At 38.7% G+C, this 17,153-nt stretch overlaps 1 non-coding gene across 1 annotated transcript; it reads right to left on the bottom strand.

The window, feature by feature from the left end:
* Nucleotides 1-6,743: 6,743 nt before the first annotated feature.
* Nucleotides 6,744-6,849, bottom strand: LOC119468437. The gene has a single exon (XR_005197114.1). It is a non-coding gene; the product is annotated as a small nucleolar RNA U13 (small nucleolar RNA).
* Nucleotides 6,850-17,153: the final 10,304 nt, after the last annotated feature.

Genomic DNA, 17,153 nt, shown 5'->3' with positions numbered 1-17,153 from the left:
GCTGGTGACCTGTGGAGCTCCTCTGCCTGGGAATTGCCTAGTCTGTGGGCAATAAAAATGCGGTGTCCACTCACCCTCTGTGCTTTCACTGGGAGCTGCAATCCTGAGCTGTTCCTAAACGGCCATCTTGGAAGAATATATCTATGATGTTTCTTCTAAATTAATTCCAGAAATATAGGGCACACGTTTGGGGATGAGATGTCAATTTCTGTACACAGTAAATGTCAATTTCAGGGACATGATAGAAAAATGAGACAGAGCATCATCATCATCACCACCATAATCATCATAATTACTATTATTATTATAGTATGTTATTATATTTATTAACATAGTGACCAGTGTTTATTGATTGCAAACTAATTGCTGACCATAATGCTAGGTGCTTAACATGTATTATCATCATCTTCACAACCCTCTGAGAAAGGTACCCTATCTCTGTTGGCCAGATGAGGAAAAGTGAGATTAAATAAGTTCTCAAGATCAAACAGCTAGTAAGAGATTGTTCTTGTTGGCTAGCTAAGTAATTTTATCTTCATTTTGCAGATAGGAAGATTAGGCTCAGAAAGTCAAGAAAATTAAAACTTTCTCAAGGCCACACAATTACAAAGTGGTTCTCAAATGGCTCCTTCCCAAGAGGCCTGATCCTGAGAGGGACTGCTAAGCTCTGGGAAGGGAATATCTTAGAAGCTGTGGTTGGAACATTGCAGTATGTGTGTTCCTGTGGGCAGACTTCAATGTGAAGAACCAAAAGGGAAAATTGAAAGACAGAGTCTTGGGTGGGTTACGGAATCAAAAAGCCAGATGACCAGCCAAAGGAACAGCAAATCACAAAGGCCAGGAGGGGCTAGGTGTAGAGGGAGTGTCCAGATGTGAAACTAGAATAAAAATTTTATTAGTCCTGAGGGCTAATCATCCAAACCTAAGGAAGTCTCAAGAACCTTTGAAAATCATAAATAGAGTTAACCCTAATTTTAACTAAATTTGTTCAACTACCAATTAACTTCAATTAAATCAAACTTATTTTAGTTGTTTCTTTGTTTCAAAGTATGTTTGACTGAATATTAAAAAATATCTTTCAGTTGGCTCTAATGATTGTATTGTGTGCTATTTATGGTGTTAATAGCTACCCTTCAAGATGGCTTCCAGTGATCTTCACTTTAAACTCTCCTGTAGTCTCTGCTCACACTATACCGTAGTTAGTATGTGTGATAAATAAAATCTGGCATTAGTGATCATAAGGTTATATTACTCGATAAGCTATATTGCCCTGAGATAAGGTTGTAAAAGATATGGTGGGTCCTATCTTGGTTGCACTCACTCTCTTTTTTCCTCTCTAGTTATTTGCTCTGGGCAAAATCAGCTTCTACGTCACAAGAGGTTCTATGGAATGTCCTATGTAATGGGGAACTGAAGCTTCCAAGCCATGCCAATGAGCTTGGAAGCAGTTCCTCTAGCTCCAGTGAAGTTTTCAGATATCTGTAGCGCTACAGCTTGATGAAAACCTTATGAGAGCCTTGAGCTAGAACAGTTTAGCTAATTTACTCCTAAATTCCTAATTCTCAGCCACTGTGAGTGATAATAAGGGTTTGCTGTTTTAAGCCACTAGAGTTTTTGCAGTAAGTTGTATACCAAAATATATAGCCAATGCACTATTTTATTACTCAAGTGTAAGGAAAATAGACATTTGCATTCAATAGCTCTTTCTCAGAGCTTTGACTGATCTCTTGTGTCAGCATCTGGGATTGTGAATTTCCCATCTATTGTCTAGTCTAGGGATGATTACCATAAGGATGAAAACAAATGTAAGATAGGGAGCTATTACCCTGATGTGTTGAGTTGAAGGAAATGTGTGGTCTAGAAGCACATGACCAGATGGATTTGTCCATCTGCAAAGAGTGTGTTTCTAGATCCAGACTCCAACAACTCCGCCATCATGTACTTTTGTGTTTCCAGTGGATGTGAGAGACCAGAAACTGTATATGTGTGTATGTGTGTGTGTAGCATGAAAGTTTGTTTACATGCATGCACTTCTACCAATAATGAGATTTATTTTCCATTTTCCCCTAAATTCATTACACTTACCAAGTTGGGAATTAATCTACCTTATCAAATGAGGAGTAACTTGTGATATGTCCAATTAGCCAACTCTGGGCAATTCCTTCTCTTCCTGGAACTCTGTCATCATAGATGTGGTAGAGACAATACCCTGTGTAGATACAATTTAAGAAAAATTAGGGTATAACCACATGTAGTACAGAGGCCCCTGGCAGACTGTCCCTTTACTGGGCAGGCCAAATTTGATAGATCAGCTGGGAGATCGTGTTTGCTGTAAGGATCCAAGACCATATTCAGGAATAGGTATTGATAACCCTGTTAGCTCATCATCAGTGAGTTTCCTGGCATGGCAACCTTATTGTCATTAGATATCTGTTTAGTGTCCCATGTGGAACTGAGAAGATGCCCCTGGTCATCCTACTTTATTCACCTACTGATGGAAGCCCACTTCTCTATTTTTTTAGGTTTTGCTATCTAGGATTCTAGTGTGTGCAGGATAAATAAACCATAGATCCAGGCTATATTACTTGAAATTCTGGCTCATCACTTAATAGCAAAGAAATTTGGAAAAGCCACTTGCACTCTCTAAGCTTTATTTTCCTGAACTGTGGAATGAGATAAAAATAGCCCTTATCTCAAAGGATTGTTGTGATAATTAAATGAATTAATGCATGTAAATATCTTAAAACAGTGCCTGGCACATAGTAAATGCTCAATATAGCTTACCTATTACTATCTGTATTAGTTCTATGAGGCACCCTGGTTTAGAAGAAAGAGCTTGGGTTTTAGAGTTGGATGCATTTTGGCTCTGTGACCATGAACAAGTTACTGACGTCTTTGTACCTCAATTTCTTCATCTGTAAAAAGGCAAGATATTACCTATATTGGAGGTTATTTTAAGGGTTAAATAAGATCATGCATACATATGTTTGAGTCATAGTAGATAAAAAATATAGTTTTCTTCTCTTTCGTTGGCCAAGTTATAAATGCTAACTCAAAAATCTGCATTTTTGAAAAGTGGCATCCGTCATCCTAAGAAAAATATCTGTGAAGAAGAGTGCACTGTTGTAAAGAAAGGCAAATGGTTCTATGTTTAGCATCAGATGGGCAAAAGCATTTAAGTTCATGGTTGGCTGCTTTGTGAGTTTTCATAAAAATAAAATCTAACCGATATAATTAAGTATGCAGCATTTAGAATGAGAGTAGGCACTCCTCTTCATTGTGTGGGCAATAAAACCTGCAAGAAAAAACAATCAATATGTTGGTGCAATTAAGTTTTCAGCTACAGATAACTAATTTCAATCCTCATGGTTTTTCCAGGGTTCAAATGTATTGCTTATTCTTCTTAAAATATTAATATAGCCCTGAATTATTTATGGAGCCAAGAAACACTGTACTCTTTTAACATGGAAGAGAATGGAAGGTTATTTCATGTCAGCACCATGAAGACAATAATAAATCTGAAATGTAAATAATACCTCTGAGAATAAAGCCTGGTTGAAGGCCACAGCATGTGTTTTCTAGACTTTTTCTTTTGTGATACAGAAGTTGGAAAGCCAATAGACAATGCTATTCTGGACTCAGGATTCTGTTGGGGTTGCCAGTAGCTTGTGCAGTATTGAGGTCACTCTAGAAGTTTTGATCACTTATGATAATATTATTTAATTTCATGTAATTTAAAGAACCTACTATAATAATCACAATAGCTATTATTTATTGCATTTTTATTATGTTTGAGTATTATGCCAAGTGCTTATATACATAACCTTTACATCTTTACTCTTAACAACTCTGTAAAGCACGTACTGTGAGTTTCCCTGTTTTACAGGAGAAGACACTGAGATGAACAAAGGTTAAATGTTTTGAATCACTGGCCTCTGACTCCAGAGCTCTTTTGCTGATGTAACAACTTGCTGCCTCTACCCAAAGACAACATTAATTCCTCTTGCCTGTGGCATTCTATAGCCGAAAGCCTGTGCTTCTGCTGCACTCTGCTTGACTTTGTAGACATTTTTTCTTGTTAGTATCCTCCACTATTGTAGTGGAAAGAGCATAGTCTTTGAAGGTAAACAGACCTGGGTTTGATTTTCATGTCTCCTCTTACTAGCAGAATTATCTTGAATTACCTAGTATTCAGAATAAATCTCTGAGGTAGGAAAGTTATTGTCTCATTTTATCACTTAGGAATCTGCGGTTTAGAGAGGTTAAATAACTGGACCAAGGAATTGAGCTTGAACCTAGCTCTATCAGAAGCTTCCAAATTTATCTACATAATTATAAATATTCAAAATTGCAATATGATACCCTGGAGATTATCTAGTAGCCTCCCCATTTTGCAGATGAGAAAACAAGGCCCAGAAAAAGTTTAGGTATTATTACCTTCATTTTACAGAGAAGAAGTTGAGAAAAGAAGGGCTAAAACTCCTGAATTCTGTACTTTTCTAAAACTTCCTAGTGTTTTGAAGTATTGCTATTGAGAAGGGTTTTGCCACTTCTCTTGATGGAAGGGCTACTTACTCTATTAGATGGTGGTACAAAGGAAGCTATTGTGGAGTGATGCACATAGAGAAATTCTCTCTTTTCCTTTTGTTAACATTGAAATGACTTTTATTTGCTTTGACCTTGGGTTTCTTTTCATCATTAAGAGGGATATATTGTGTGTTTAAATATTGCATTATTAATAATATTTGCCTGAGTGCAGTGTCATGATCAATTTTTCATGTGCATCATTCTTTATGCAGCACTAGTTGAATTTCAAACAGAACCTTACCTTCACCTCTCCTCTCCTCAGTGACAGTCTTCAGAAAGAAGAATGGCAGGCCTGAAACTCCTTATCCACATGGGAGATCAAAAATGCCTCTCTAGGTCAGCCCAAAATTCTTTTTGAGATTAGGGCATCATGAGGCAACTGTGAGGAAGTGGTGGGTATCTTTCTAAACCTAAACCTTGTAGCGGAGAGTCCAGGTGATATCAAAGCCCTAAACGTCCCTTAATCTCCTATGACTCTATTGTCTCATCCAAGTCACCTCCCTCCCATTCTTCTCACCTCTCCTCTTCCATCTTTCCTTCTGAAAACATTCCTAGTTGGCAATGGACCTGATTGTGAGGCAGGCACTCACAGAGCAGTGTGATTGGCAGTATGATCTAGGAAGGTACAGGGAGTATGTGTGTGTATGCACATACACACACACACACACACACATACACACACACACACACACACACACTCCCTGTACCTTCCTAGATATATATACACACTCCTGTAACAGCTCCCTTTACCTTAAACTAATATATTAGTTTAAAAGTAGGGAACAAATTTATTTCTGCCCAGAATTATATTTATTTAAATAAATATATATATTTATTTTTGAACCCCTGTCTAGGTAAAATTTTATTAATACACTTTTTTCCCCAGATAGCTTCCTGGCATATGGCCAGATTGGCATATCGTTCATCTCCCAGAACTCCAGAGAATATTTGAAATAGGGGATAGGTATGCTTGCCCTCAAGTTCACTAATAAGTCTAGTTAATGAAAACTGCATCAGTTTGATGATTTATGCATGAAACTTTTCACCCCATCCTGCTAAATACCTCGTCTAAGCCTACAGCCCCAGAATGTGTGGGAAGCAGTCCTAGGTGGGGTTTTCATCTTTACCACAGTAGCCTTTCAGATGCTTTTGGTGCAACCCATAGGGTCATCTTTGTTAGTCTATTCCAGGGCTTGGAAGATGACTAACTTGGTGGGCTAGACTGGAGGATTTTTTAGAATAGGCATCATTTTTTATTCATCTTTGAAACCACAAGTTCCACAGGTGATTGACAGAGTGAACACTCAGGATGTTTGAGGAAGGAAGGAAAAGGAAAATAAATAGAGGAAAGGAGTGCTTCCATTCTGTCACCTGTCCCACCAGGGAAAGGAGGGTTTGTGTGGTTCAGTGGTCATAGCATAGTGGTTAGAGGAAGGATATGAAGTAACCCGGGAAGACATGGTGCTGTCTACAGCATACTCAACCCCATTGAATTTTAACTTCCTTTTCATTAAGTGCCAATGATATTGAGAAGGGTTTTGCCACTTTTACTCAAAAAACAGTTTCTACTTTTTAAATTTATTATAAAAATTAAGCTAGTATATATAAGATACTTGACATACTATATACTGTATAGTAAGTGCTCAATAAATGTCACATTTTATTAGTAAGTTTTTGAAAGTCTTATTGTCTCTCCAGTATTTTTCCTGTTTCTCACCTTCACTATGAGCCAGAAAATTCCTTCCTCTGGAAGGCTTTATCTCTGTACCAGCATTTCCAAAAGTGTTCTGGGAAATAGATGTTAATAGGTATTACATAAAAGAAGGATTCATATTCAAATAAGTTTGAGAAGTACTAGATTAAAAATAAATTAACCAGATTCTTTACAGCAGGACTTTTTACAACACTGAAATGTGCTAACACACATTGTAATTCTTCAGAGGGGCCCAGTGCATAAAACATTTCCTAAAGTTATTGGATTATAGACCCTCTCTCCCTCTTTTTTTCCCAGAGTATTTTATGGAATTAGTGTTCTCAGGAAGTTATTTGCTCAACACTGCCCCACAAAATTACCAGATTGTTTTTCTAACTGTCAAAGCACAGTTCCACTGCTTCTCTTTATTTACTGAAGCATGCATTAACAACTTTTTCCTTCATATGAGATGGGTAATGGGCCAACATCATAATAAGGTTTGAGAGATACAGGGCTCACACATTATTGTGAAAACTTAATCATCATGCTTAACAAATTTTTTAAACTATCGTTGGGAAACTTAAACAAATAACAGTGACAAAAACTTCCCTGAATTTCCTAGTTTTTGTTTATGTGTATATATTTTTAAAGGGACATCTAAACTGTATTTTAATTTTTATTAATCTATTCATTTTACAAATATTTCTCAGTATTAATTATTTGTCAAGCACAGTAATGGACAGACATGATTGGCGTGTAGAACTGACAGGAAAGAGGCAATCAAACTTTTAGTTACATGTAGAGTGATAAGAATCTATAGGATAATGTGGAAGCCTATTAGAAGAACACCTACTGCAGCTTTGAGGGATCCGAGAAGGGTGCCTGGAGGAAGGGATGTTGCTGATGGAATCTCAAAGATAAGTAGGATTTAACCAAATAAAAGAAAGTAGTTGGGAGAATGAGTATATTGGCAAAAGGCACATCATGTACAGAGTAGTGTAAGAGACATGTTGAAAGAAATTCAGTGAGCTGAAAAATAAAAATGAAAATAGTACATTTTATTGTAGAAAATTTAGAAAGTAGTGAAAAGCACACATGACACAGCAAAATCCCCTCAGATTTCTCCTCTTAAAGACAACTCAACATCCTATTTCCTTTGTCTTTTTTTCTACGCATTTTCCGTTTACATAGAATTTTAGAATGTGTATAAAATTCTGTTGCTCCCTTGTAATATATTGTGAGAATGTCTACAAATTGTGAAAGATTGCTTTGGAACTTTATTTTTAATGGCTGATTATGATATATCTGTAGGTATGTAGGTGCGACTCGTAGTGACCCCTCAGTTATGAGGGAGGAAAGACAATGTGCCAAGCAGTCTTCAGATGTTTTCCTTTATCCTGTCTCTGGTGACAAGAATCCATAGTTAAGTCACTAGGTAGACATGTTTTACATTGATTTACAAGGCCACCCCTAAGGTGAGCAGGGCTCCAGGCAAATATTTTTTGTGACACCTCTGGCTACATTAACAATTTGATTAAAAACTATTACAAAATTTATAGACTCATGTGAAGTCCATGAATATGGATGAAAATTTAGAATAATGTGTAGAGAAGATACTTAGGTGTTTGTTTATTGTTCAGTGAGTGCATGTGACGTATCCAGGAGCCATCTTTTCATATTCTTTATTGTCAAAGGCATAATTTCTGGCTAATTTTATATCTCCCAACTGCGGAAAAAGCTAGCACTACTATTACTCACAATACATGACTTTTTGGAACATATTTGTACTGAAACAATACAGATCTTCTTGCCTCAGCAGTTTCCTAATACTGTTTACTTAATGTGGGTTACATCATTACTCATAATGCGTCATCATTCATGGTACCCCCACAATACTGGTTTATAATGATTAACACAAATGCAGGGCTCATCTTAAGTATACAGAAAAATGTGAATAAATAATTTATCTTCATTTATGTTAAATGTCCCATTAGGAATTGTATTGCATAAACGTAGATTAATACATCTTTCAACAATGTTTTCTCTTGAATTCTAGCTTTAGGTGGTAGGCCATGCATCCCCAGAATGTACTCTATTAGAGTTAACTGCACAATGTTAACTGGACTTCCACACACCACCATCAGCAGGAATAATAAGCAAGGAGTCTAGTTACTGAGAGAAACTGTTGTATTTGTGCAAGCACAGTTTGTTCTCAAATGGCACACTTATTAATGACCCAAGAGACCACAATATTTACACTTGGATTGGAGACAATGAGGAGGGTTTGGTAGAGATACAGAGTAACAATCTTGAAAGACTTCAAAGAAGATAGATATCTCATGATAGGGACAGCTACTTCTAGAGGACAACTTAGCACTGCAAAGAGAGTGGTAACTGCTTATCAGAAGGGGATACAGGGTTAAGGATGCCTGCTGCCACCCATGCTATCTTCAGCTGCTGTAAACCCAGAGACAGCACCTCAGTTAGAACATAGATGGGGACGAGCCAATGCCTGGGTCCATACACAGCTCAAGTCCAGAGGTCAGTGGTGGACTATCAGTGTCCCAGAGCCCTAGACCCTTCCTGTGTCCAACATAAATGAGACTCACCCAAAATCAGTATGGTGGCACCATTCTGGTGGCCCAATCTTGTATGATCCCATGAAGGAAATACACAGAAGTGATCTGTTTACTCAGGCATCTTATCCTGGAAATGGGACATAGAACAAGCCCATAACCATATGTTCTGAGCCTTCTCAGAGCATCTGATTGTCTCTGTATCTGGGGAACTAGAAAGATTGAGAACACCCTGAGAATGAGAAAGGAGGGCTGAGACATGCCCTGCCCAATTGTCACCGCTAGCCGTGGTTGATCTCCAGCACTGTGGGAGGACTGACAAAATTTCAGGTTAGACATACCTAGTGACCAGGACCCAGAGGAACCAGGCTCAGGACATCCTACTTGGACTGCACAGCCAGCCCAAGTACTAGAGAAAGACATAGGCATTTTTCAAAAGACACTCCAAAGTATAAGAGGGGCCCCACTTACCACAGTCAGAAGGCATTACTGAACCTGGCTCAGCAGTTTCAATTCTGGCTCAGTGACAAGTTTCAAAGAAATGATTCCCACCTCCCCCTCAGAGTTATACCCACAATAGGTAGGTAGGGTGTTGAGTGGGAGGTGAACACTTTTACTTCAGAGAAACATGCAGTTCCTACTGCTTTGAAATAAAAGCCATGTCCTTTTAACAGAAACTAGCCAAATCCTGGAAACTGCGATAGAAATCATTGGAAACCCAGTGATATCCTCCTCACATTATGAGGGATAGATACTAATAATAATGATAGTAATAATAGTACTAAGTGTAATAAAGTTTATTCATACCTGATATATTTGAAGAACTAGATACTTTTTGTATGTTTCCTGTAATTGTACTATAGTCGTACAAAGTAAGTATTATCTCCATTGATGAGAAGAAGAAATCAAGGGTCAGAGAAGTGAGGTGATTTACCCAAGGCCACTGAGTCGATGAGTCACAAAGCCAGGCCCATATAATTTTGTTACCCAAGTTCTTTGCATTGTGTCTCACTGCCTTTTGTAAGCCGGTTTGCAGGTGCCCTCTGAGGGTACAGAAAGATAGTCCTGCATTGGACACAAACAGGTTAGTGTATAGGGAGATACTGGAAGCAACTTGCATGACGTGAGACTCCTGTCTCCCAGCCTAAGACCTGGCCACAGTGCTCTGTCACTCCTCTCTCCTTTCCTGCTTGGAGCACTATCCATCCTCCAATCCTATAGGTTCTTCCCAAGCATGTCATTAGATTTTTTTTTTCATAATTTCATTTATACATCAACATTCCATTTCTCAGTGGGCTATAATTAGGCTTCTTTCATTTTTTAAGTAAACAAGCATGCATGTGAAGCCTCTTGGTAAATGACCTTCAAGCTGTTAGCTGGCCTTGAAAGTACAGTTTTCACTGGAAACCTGGAGGTGGCAACTTTTCTTTTCTTACGAGGTGCGTGGAAATTCAGAGACCTGTATACTAGCTGCTGGGTGACCTTGGTCAGGTTACTGCTTCTGCCTGGATCAGTATAAAATGGGGATGAAAATAGGAAATTTGGAGTAGATAAAATCTAGCTAGTGGCAACATGCTAACTTGTTCTCTCTCTCTCTCAACCTAACATGCAGCAGTAGTATGAAATTGGGCACATACATCTTAGAATACCCTCCTGAGTAACCATGGGGCAGAGTGGTAGACAAGAAAGTGCATAGACTTTGGAGTTACAGAGCTCTGGGTTTCAATCTGCCATCTGGGGACAGTCATTTAAACTGTCTGACAATTCAGGCAATTGTGTCCTATACTTAGAGTTTCCAGGGCATGGATTTTCAGATGTCATTCTGCAGAACGATTAAGACTAGCAGATGTTTCTTAGATGTCTCCTCCCCCACTCCACCACCTTGCAGACACCTGTGGACAGAAAAACCTATCTCCTGCTCTACCTCCTATGTCCCCGCCCTCACCGAGCCTGCTCCCATGCATTTTCTGCTCCTTTATAAGATCAGAAGCATTAGTTTTGTGCTGCCTTTAGCATTCTGAGTTTTCTGAAGCTGATGAGTTATGATTTCCTCCATCCCAGTCCTTTTACTTCTGGCTTGGAGGAACTAAGCTCCCTGGCTGCTCACTGCTACCACGCTGTGCTTTCATAATCAGATGTTTAGGTTGGCTGTAATGATGATGGATTGGGCAGAAGAATGGCAACAGGTACTTTCTGAAGCCCAATCACAGGCTACACAAGGAGCCTGGTGTGGCCCCTGAGGCCCCATAATACTCCTTGGAGGGGGTCTGCAGTACTTCTCAGTGTTCTATTCATGGGCTCAGGACAGTAGTGCCCATATGATGAATGAATGAAATGAGATGAAATGAGACAGTCACCACCACTATCCCACTTTATAGCTACCAACTCTTCATTCTCCTGGCCAGCTACCTGGGGAAGAAGGGTTTTTCTCTTACCTAGGTGCTTCCCCTTTAAACCAGCACTTTTTCACTTGTTTCCTCACTCATTCATTAGAGTTCTGTGTTTCCTCACACAAACACATGGATTCTGGGATACCCCAAAATGCTAGATACTTTTTTATTTTTTATGGTCTTATTTTTTTTATTTTTAATTTGTGTAGGTATATAGTAGGTATATATATTTATGGGGTATGTGAGATATTTTGGTACAGGCATGCAATGCATAATAACCATATCATGGAAAATTGGATGTCCATCCCCTCAAGCATTTATCCTTTGTGTTACAAACAATCCAGTAATACTCTTTTGGTTACATTTAAATGTACAATTAAACAATTATTGACTATAGTCACCTTGTTGTGCTATCCAATACTAGGTCTTATTCATTCTATTTGTTTTTTGTACCCATAAACTGTCCCCACCTCCTCCGTAACCACCCCGCCCCCCCCATTCTTCCCATCCTCTGGTAACTCTGTCTCCATGAGTTCAGTTGTTTGGATTTTTAGATCCCACAAATAAGTAAGAACATGTGATGTTTGTCTTTCTGTGCTTGACTTATTTCACTTAACATAATGACTTCCGGTTCCATCTGTCATTGCAAATGACAGGATCTCATTCTTTTTATTGCTGAACAGTACTCTATTATGTATAAGCACCACATTTTCTTGATCCATTCATGTATTGATGGACACTTAGTTTGCTTCCAAATCTTGGCTATAGTGAGCAGTGCTGCAACAAACATAGGAGTGTAGATATCTGATATATCCGTTGGGATGGCTGGATCTTATAATGGCTCTATTTTTAGTTTTTTAAAGAACCTTAGACACTTTAAGTCAAGGTTCTTACTCCCTGTGGTTAGAAACACAGGCTTTTCAGTCACAATGCCTGGATTCCCATCCTCAGTCTTCTACTTATAGCTGTGTGACCTGAGACCAATTTCTCAAACTTTCTGTGTTTTGCTTTCTTCATCTATAAAATGGGACACAAATACCACCTACGTTATAACGGTTGTCTGGAAATAAATGAAATAATACATAAAAATGCTTGGAATAGGACCTGACACATACAAAATGATCAATAGAAATTATTAAAGCACATAGCATTCCATACAATGGGTACTCATTGGTGGCTGTAAAAACTGAGGGTAAGAAATGTTGGGAAACATTTTAAGTTCAAATAACTAATAAATGATAGAGGTGGGGTTCACAACCAGGCAGACCTATTAATTATCTTTAATGTATGTAGCAGACTCATGGGATAGGGTTAGGTGGTGAGAGTGGTGAGTAGAGAATGATGTGAGATTAGACAAATAAAAGCAAAAAAAGCCATAAGAAGCTGCCTGTCTCAAATTTTAAATCTTATCTTTTCCTCCCTGACTCTTTTAAATCTATACTTTTAAAAAAAAATAATTCCTCTAGTCAAATCCCAGATTCCTGACATTTTTGCTGCTATTGTTTCCCTTTCCTGGAACACTTTTCATGCCTGATCCTGGCCGAGGCTGGGCTGATCCCATCCTGTCTTTCTTGCCTTAGCTCCAGCAATTTTCTCTCCCACATCTTCTGCCATTAGACACTCGCTGTTAGACTTCCCAATAATGTCTGATTGTGTTACCACCACCACCAGCCCCATTGCCTTTGCTTTCAATGTGACATCAGCCTAGAATCCTCTCTCTGCCACTCTGCCTGGAAACTCTTACTCTTCCTTCAGGGCCAAACCTAAGTGTCTTCCCCTCTGGGAAGTCTTCCAGGACCCTGCAGGTAGAGTTAGTCAATCCCTGCTCAGTCTGTCTCCCTTCCTCCTGAATTTCTATTTCACAACATTTATCATCAAATTATCATTGTCTATTTCTGGGTCTGTCTCAGTTTAATCCTTGAAGTCAGGACTATGTGTCACTAGTGTGCCCAGCATAGGTCTGAACGAGCAGCATGTGTGTATTTGTGTTTTGAGTGTGTGTGTGGGTGGGGGGGAGGTAAACTGAACAGAATTGCACGGAAGTGAGATGGGCCTTTGAGCATGACTATGAGGTATAAATAAGACATATGAAGGCTTAATGCTCATTAAGTCCAAGACTAGATTCAGGCTGCTCTTAAACACAAGCCTTTGAACCCAGACTTGTCCCTCCGTCCCTCCCCCCACTTCCTTCCTTCCTTTCTTCCTTCCTTCCTTCCTTCCTTCCTTCCTTCCAAAATTATGAAATGCCTATTTTGTGTTTGGTCCTGGAATACAGAAGAGCAACCTCTGATCCTGACCCCATATTACCCACCTTTTGAAGCTTCCTTAATGAAGGGCTCACTCAGACACCCTAGGGTCCTCCAGCATAGCCTCTCGGGCCATCCCTTCTGTCTAACATAGTACCTGGCGACCAGTGATAGCCATCATAAGCCAGCAATACATTGGCTCAAACCTTTTTCCTAATATTCTTTCCATAGGTTCTAGGATAGGGCAAATTAACAGTGTTTGGAGCATTTTTACACTAGATGCCTCATATCATACATGAATCAGCCTTGCTGGTATAGACAGTAAGACAGGATACAATCTGTACCTTACAGATAGGAAAGCCAAGGTTCAGAGAACTTGTGAGACAGTCCCTGTTCAAATCTGTGCAAAGGCCTGGTAAAATGCATTTCACCATGGATGGTCTTGCTATTTCATTGACAGAACCATTCTCAACAGCATTAAGGCTATTTTACACTAGAGAACCAGCTCAGCCTGGATTGACAAATGGCATATGTCAATCCAGAGATAAAATGGTGAGAGTCGCTGCTGGGAAAATTATATGTTAGGGCTGTTTCCCAAAGAGCAGTAATTGTTGACCTCTACGTCTTTGTTTTTGTTTTTCCACTTTATTCCCCATGCTTTAATGTTTGTAGATGGTTTAGACTAACTCCTTCCTGAGAAGATCTGTGAGTTACTGTTTTCCATTTATGTGTAAAGCTTCTGGGTCAAACTTAAGGTTTCCTAGGAAACTTAATTCATTTATAGTATTATAAAATATTTTTTGAATACTTGTTTCATGCCAGAACCTGTCTGGACCAGAAGAATGTTAAAAGTGTGGCACATTCCCTGCCCTCATGGAACTCACAATCCAGAAGCAGAGATAGACACAATTGTACCAAATGCAACTGAGACAGAGATAGACAGAATTACACCAAATGCAAGACAAATTACTTGTTACAAGGCTCTGCTTAAGAACACAGAAGATGAGGTAGCCGTTTTACATGGGATGTCAAGAAAGCCCTCCTTGGCTGAAGCAACCCTTGAGTTGACTCCTGAAAGATTCATGAAGAGATGTTACCTGTATTCAGGAGGAAGGCCATTCTGGGCAAAGGCAACAGTATGTGCCCAGAAGTAATAGTTTGATGTGTTCCAGGAAAAACAAGCAACATGTTCAGTATGGCCTCTCCTTAAATTAATGAATAGGACATGGGAGAAATAAGTCTAGATAAAGTATTGGGAGGTGGGAGTAGGCGTGTATCACAGACTACTTTGATGGCTTGTCCTGAGGGCAACAGCAGGTCTCGAGGGAGCAACATTTCCCATTTAATGTACATTACCAGTCTGTTAGTATTGAAGTGGAATTAATCCTTGTAAAGGAATTAAAATACCTAGATTCTATTTATTTTTCTATCCCTTGCAGGTTGAGTGAACATATTTAAGTACTGGAATATCTCCAACTCTCCAACTTTGTTTCTTCACCTGTAAATGGGAATAATATCTGACTTGCCCATTGTCAAAGGGTATTTTGAGAAGAAAATGAAGAAAGGAGTAGAAAATAATTTATACATTATAAAATTTTAGTTACTATAATTACTTATACCTTTTTATTATTTGTTTATATTCCTCAATGACGTTTTGATACTCCTTAGATTATAGAACTAGCATTTGTAATACAAAGTTTTATGATTACTGTCCAGGGATATTATTTAATAATAAATATCATGGCCCTAACACTTCTGTAGGCATAGACATAAGAGAAAACATAAGAAAATTAGATTCATTGAGCATTTATGTGCCAAATACTTTGCTAGGTTCTTTGCTCACACTTTAGTCATTCTTCTAGTACTCCCATAAGGGCAGGTATTATTAATCTTATTTCATTTTATATATGAAGAAACTAAGGCTCAAAGAGTTGTAATAAGTAATCCAAAGTCACTCAGCTAGTGAGTGGCAGAGCCAGGATTGGAACCCAAATATGCGTTAGTCCAAATCCTGCCATTCTTCTCTATATCTTGAGGGTTTTATTTTGAGAAAGAGGACAGTAAGAGAGAGGGAGAAAGGAAATGTTTACAGGTGGGAATAGATATAACAAGTGTTTGAGAGAGTGAGGACTCCTTTTCAACTGGGAGAGGGGAAATAGGCTTAGTTAGGATCATTGACAAAGTTTGGCCAGCAGGCCTTGAATGACAGGTCATGGTTTTGTGGCTCTTGACTTATATGCATGATCGACTGGATATTGTTGAATAGGGGAGTGTTCTAACTAAAGCTATTTTGAAGGGAAGACTAGACTAAAAATAAAAAAGTTTCAGAGAAAAGCAAGTACTTAATCAACTTCAGTGTTTACTCAGTATGATAAAAACTGTAGTTCAATAATGCATTTAATTAATATAATTCTGTTTTTATCTTTCAAGATGGCAGTCCCCAAACTTTTTGGCACCAGAGACTGGTTTTGTGGAAGACAGTTTTTCCACAGACCAGAATCAGGAGGTGGGGGAGCAGGGAGATGGTTTTAGGGTTAAACTGTTCCAATATCAGTTCATCAGGCATTAGGTAGATTCTCTTAAGAAATGTGCAACCTAGATCTCTCTCATTCGCAGTTAGCAACAATGTTCTCACTCCTGTGAGAATCTAATGTTGCCGCTGATCTGACAGGAGGTGGAGCTGGGGTTAATGCTCACTCACACTGTTCCTTGCAGTGCTGTGCAGTTCAGTTCCTAGTAGTCCAGGCACAAAGAGGTACTGGTCCATGACCCAGACATTGGGGACCCCTTTTTTAAGACACCAAATTTTCAGAGTTCATAAAGCCAGCAGAAAATTTAGTCTTCGTAGAGTTATATAGCCTTCAAATAATTAGAAGCTGCACAGTTTTCATAGTCATCATGGTAACTTCGGATGCAGATACTTCTTATTTCTCTACTCCTTATTTCTCTATTTCCAGTGACTTCTTATTATGCTTAAAGTAACATTCAGACTTGTTACCATAATCTATAAGGTTCTGCATAATTTGATCTCTGCTTGTCTCTCCAACTTGACCTTTCTTTTTCTTCTTATTTCTCATAAACTCCAATCACACTAGCCTCTTCAGTTTTCTTGAATATTCTATCCTTATGTCCGATGTCAGAGTCTTGGCAGGAATTTGAGGATAATTTAATAAAGGGACAATTTACAAGGGTGTTGGCAGGATGTAGGGGAAATGCAATGTATAATGTAACTTCAGGTCTTGAGTAGTAAAAGCACCCTAATATTACTAACTCCACGTACTATATTATACACTACATTTTCCCTACTCGATTGTTAGGGAATTCACAGAGCCTAACAATCGAGTAGGGAAAATGCAGTGTATAATGTAATACGTGGAGTTAGTAATATTATAAAATTATAAAATATGTAAGTTCACAGAGTTCTTCCCTAAACTTATATATTTTAATTATTAAAGTTAATTTTTGTCTCACCCCACTAGAATGTAATCTTTTTTTTTTTATTTTATTTTCATGCATTTTAGGTTTTGGGGTACATGTGAAGAACGTGCAAGATTGTTGCATAGGTACACACGTGGCAGTGTGATTTGCTGCCTTCCTCCCCATCACCTATATCTCACATTTCTCCCCATGCTATGTCTCCCCAACTCCCCAACCCCCACTG

Source organism: Cebus imitator, unplaced genomic scaffold, assembly GCF_001604975.1.
Source record: "Cebus imitator isolate Cc_AM_T3 unplaced genomic scaffold, Cebus_imitator-1.0 Scaffold430, whole genome shotgun sequence".
NCBI classification, from domain to species: Eukaryota; Metazoa; Chordata; class Mammalia; order Primates; family Cebidae; genus Cebus; species Cebus imitator.
This window is presented reverse-complemented; position numbering and strand designations above follow the sequence as displayed.